Source organism: Gossypium hirsutum, chromosome A01, assembly GCF_007990345.1.
Source record: "Gossypium hirsutum isolate 1008001.06 chromosome A01, Gossypium_hirsutum_v2.1, whole genome shotgun sequence".
Lineage (NCBI taxonomy): Eukaryota > Viridiplantae > Streptophyta > Magnoliopsida > Malvales > Malvaceae > Gossypium > Gossypium hirsutum.
In genome coordinates this window covers 93,486,898-93,492,190 of record NC_053424.1, presented here as the reverse complement: position 1 = coordinate 93,492,190, position 5,293 = coordinate 93,486,898, and positions in this window count along the sequence as shown.

Here is a 5,293-nt window from a genome sequence, read left to right as displayed (position 1 = left end):
TATAGTTCTTGACAAATTGTTCATATAAAATGAGGCTCTTGGTTGGTGACGATCAAGCTAGGGATGCCATGGAGTCGGATCACCCCTTGTTGGAACAGATGGTGAGAAATCACTTTCAAAACATTTTTACTACTTTAATAAGAAGTTCAGATAGAGCTTGTAATATAAATGAGTTGGCTTGGCCCAATCTAAATGAACCAGAGATTTGAGGTTTGTTTAGATGGATCTCGGATGTTAAAGTTGCAAGACTTGTAACGCCCCAATTTTCGGAAATCATGTGAATGTTGGCATAGGTTTAATTATGTTAGTGAGCCTCTAGAAAGCCCAAGCTTAAGATAGAACCCGTCAATTTTAGTTAATTTTTGTTCCATAAGAAAAAGGGAGTGAAATTATGAAATAGGACCTATGTGAAAATGTTTGAAAATGCTATAGGCTAAATTGAAGTGACCAAATAAATAGGAGTGCAAAATAGGAGGATTTGCATGACAAACCTCCCATTTTACATGAAGTGGCCAGCCATCATGTTATTGTAGACAAAATATACACTTGATATCCATAATTTATGGTACAAATTGATACAAATTGATAAAAGGTTAGGTAAATGTTCCATGATAATAGGTTAGGTAAATGTTCCATGATAATGGGTTAGGTAAATGTTTCATGATAATGGGTTAGGTAAATGTTTCATGATAATGGGTTAGGTAAATGTTTCATGATAAGAATTTCATGTCTTTTGTATTAAAGAATTAAATGGATGAAATATGAAGTTTTATTAAAAGAAAAAGGGGTGAAAAGAACAAAGTTTTGTCCATCTTTGTTCATCATAGCTGAAAGTTAGAAAAGAGAAAGGAGAGGAGAAAGCTCTTGAATGTTCGGTCACTTGGGGAAGAAAATTGAAGGTAAGTTCATGGTAGTTTGCTTCTATCTTGATGTTCATGAGTTCTTCTTGATTCTACCTTAACTCTTGAAGCATATTTTGGTTTTTAGTTGTGTTGTGAGCATTTAGTCATGAATTAAAATGAAGGAAATGGTTGTTGTTTCATGTTCTTTTGATGAAAAATGGAAGATAGGTGAAGTTGAGCCAAACAAATGAGCATGCATGTGCCTTAGATGTTAAAGGGAAAAATCAGCTAACATGTTGTGCTTTAAAATGATGAAATGGAGATTATACTTAAGTAAAATCATAGATATGTGATGATTGATTGGTGATATACATGTTTAAATAACATGCATGCAAGGTATGTGTGAAAGAGTGATTTGGTAATAAATCTACTTGGGACAGCAGCAGTAACGTGACTTTGGAAAATCACCATAAATTGTGGGAGATGAATTAGAAGCTGAATAAATTATGTAATTAAAGCTTATTGAGTCTAGTTTCTAATGAAATAAACAAGAACATATTTTGAATTCTGTACAATGAGAAATTTGATTCGTAATGAAGAGTTGTCAGATTAGTCAAACAGTGAAACATGGGAAACTTTAAGAAAAATCTGGTATTGATTGGCCATACCAAAAATTCTGAAAATTTTATGGATAGAAGATATATGAGTCTATTTTCAGGGAAAATTAATGGCACTTGATTTGGAGTTTCGTAGCTCCAGTTATAAATGATTTAGTGACTGTTGCTCAGGAAGACAGCTTGCAGTGAAATTATGATTATGTGGTAAACACTGACAAAAATTTGTTAATGAGTTGCTTATTGATTTCTTATAAGCTTACTCTGATCTGTATGTGTGGTTGGCCGAATATTGTAAGGGGTTAATACGTAGTTCGTATTTGAATAGTTAGATTAACGTGTTAGTAATCCAATTGTAGGCGGTTCGTGTGTGGATCTCGTCAGCATATAGTCGCAAACAGGTATGTAACTGACACCCTCTCATAGACTAGATTGGCAAAAGCCGAAAAGCCGAAATGCCGAAAAGTCAGTATTTTGGGAATTTGCGAGTGTGCGAATACTCGTAAGATAGTTGGGTTTGTATATTTGGTAATCTAAAGTAATAAACTGCAGTACGCGCGATTTCGTACATTTTGATAATTTGGGCTTAATGGGCCAAAGATCGGGTTCATGGGCCAACGGGCCCAATTCGGTAAGTATGCGCGGTAAGTGTTCTGATAGTACGTAAATAGTTAGGATATGCATGAAAACGCTAAAAGTAGCTAAATTACTATAATACCCCTATGTATGGAAAATTACTGTTATACCCCTAGGTGTAAAATTACCGTTATACCCCTAGGGTTAATTTTGACTGAAAAGCATGACGATATGATTCTGTATGATGTATGCCATGATTATATATCTGTTGCATAGGGACATGGGTTATATTATGGAGGAAGCGTTCTGGTGGCTATGCCACAAATATCTGATCTGGTGGCTCTGCCACAAATATCTGATCTGGTGGCTCTGCCACATATATCTGTTCTGGTGGCTCTGCCACGATTATCTGTATCTGGTGACTCTGTCACATTATCTGTTCTGGCAGCCATGCTGCAAATTCTGTGGTGTGTAGCGGTTGGGTGGGTCGAGTTGTCTCCCCACACGGTGTAAGGTTGGTACGGGGGTGTACGGTTGGATATGGTTGGGTTTCTGCATAAACATGTAATATCTGTTCTGTTCTGTTATGGGCCTATGGGCTTTATTCTGAATTCTGTTCTGGGCTAAGGCCAACTTATTCTATTTCTGTGGTTTGAGCTGATATAGGCTATGGTTGGGTTAATTTACACACTGAGTTTCCCCAAACTCACCCCTTTTATTTTCATCCACGTAGGTAATCCCCAACCATAGTGGGCTTGGAGCTGTGAGGGAATTCGGAGTGGCCACCCGTTCTGAAAGTTTGATTTTCTTCTGGTGAACTGGACATCCTTTTTTTTACATTTGAAGTTTTGGGTTTTTAAATGTAATAAGGCAGCTTATTTATTTTTGATGGTTTTTTTTATATGTATTACTAAAATAGGTAATACTTATTTTAACTGTTGAAATTGGATAGCTTTAGGGCGCGTTTTCAAAAACAACAGTTGATTTCAAAATAACACGACAACAAGCAAAACTTCCGCAATGAAAGAACTTTCCAAAATTAATCACTTTTCCTAAAAATGACTTAATCAAATCGATTTCCTAGAAATATCCATGACGTTAAAGTGTGGCAATGGCAGTATGCATGTCTAGGATTGGATCCGAAGGGAGCTTGGTACTTAAGCAGTCTGATGGACTCACCACCTCTTTTCCAGTTTCCTACCTGGTGCACAACTTCCATTCACTTTAACCCTTAATGAATTAATCTTTTGAACATCAAGTACGATTTTCTGGACTTAGAATGGAAATTTTTTTTAACGTTTTTGATGTGACATGCCGGATCCGGCCATAACTTCTGGGCCGGGTTTGGGGTGCTACAAGACTTCTAGCTCAGATGGCCTCCACCCCATTTTTTTAAAAAAATGCTGGGAATATGTGAGACAAAAGACCATTGAAATGGATAATAATGTTTTTCCTTTGGGTAAGTTGTCATCTAGTATTAATGAATTCATTATTTCTTTGGTTCCGAAAGCCAATGAGTCCCCTCGATTAATCAATTTTGTCCTATTAGTCTTTGCAACACAAGTTACAAGATTATCACAAAGAATTTGGTGATGAAAATTCAGCCACTTCTTAAGAAAATCATATCTCCCTTTCAAGAAAGATTCATCCTTAAGCAATAGGCACATGATAATGTTATCATTGTGCAAGAAGTTTTCTACTCACTCAATAAAATAAAAGGGAAGAGAGGGGCTATTTAAACTTGACATTGAGAAAGCTTTTGACAAACATGAGTGGGTTTTTGTTAGGACAGTCCTATGTTTTTTCAATTTTCCTAAAACGTTTATTTGTCTCATCATGCAATGCATTTCCACTTCATCTATTTCAATCCTTCTTAATATCTCTAAGCTTGAATAGTTTGTTCTGACAAGAGGAATCCGACAAGGGGACCGATTGTCTCCCTATATTTTCATCCTCTGTACGGAATACCTCAATCATCTTATCTTGAGAGAAATTGATAATAATTCTTGGCAACTGATTCGAGCTTCGAGGAGAGGTCCGTTACTCTTCCACCTCTTCTTTGTGGATGATGTAATTCTCTTTTCTAAAGTCGATAAAACTTATGTTCGGTCCATCATGACTACTCTTAATACCTTCATGAAACAATTTGGTCAAAGCATTTATTTGTAAAAATCCAAAATTTTGTTTTCCCCTAAAATGGAGGATAATACTAAGTTAAGAATGGTTAATACCCTCAAAATGCAATAGACAAAAGACTTTGGGAAATACTTGGGATTCCTTATTCACCCATCCAAAGTTTCTAGAAAAGAGTATGATTTCATCATTGAAAAAGTTCAAGGAAATTTGAACTCCTGAAAAGCAAATTCATTATCTCGAGTGGGAAGATTAGTGATAATCCATGAAACTATGGCTACTATTCTCAATTATCACATGCAATGCAGAATGTTATTAGCTAATACATTAGCTAAAATTCATCGAATCAATAGGAACTTCTTTTGGGGTTACTGAAGACTCAATAAGATTGCATATGACAGATCAAGATGTATTAGGTAAGTTAAAGGAGACTGGTGGCCTTCGGATGAGAGTTTAAAATTTTAAAAATCAAGCCTATTTGATGAAATTGGCTTGGAGAATGATACATGAACAAGAATTGATTTGGGTCAAGGTTCTAGCAAGTAAATATCTTCCAGGAAGTGACGATAGTCCAACTAAAAGAAGTGTTTCAACCACTTTGGTCTTACTTAAGAAAATCAACCTACTATTCCAAAGTGGCCTAAGATAGATGGTTGGAAATGGAAATAACATTTGGGTACATTTGGTTCACTGTAATGGAATACGGCTGTAATTGAATAGAACTATAATGGAATAGAGCTGTAATCAGTAATCCAATTGTTTGGTTGAATGGAGTGGAATAAAGTTGTATTAAAATTCTTGTGTTTGGTTGAATGGAATAGAGTTGTAATAGCATAAGGAAAAAGACTTAAATGACCAAAGTACCCTTAGCAGAAATTTTTTTAGGTAGATGATTATTGTTATTGTTATTAAATTTTAATAAAATTATTCTGAAATATATTTTATTAAAAAGTAATAAATAATTTCACCATATTTTAACATAATTATTAGTAAATATAATTTAATAAAATAAAATATAATTTAATAACATTCTTAATATAATTATTATATAAATTAAAAAAATCATAATATATAATATTATAAAAATAATATATAATCTACTTTATTAATATTATAAAAATAATATAT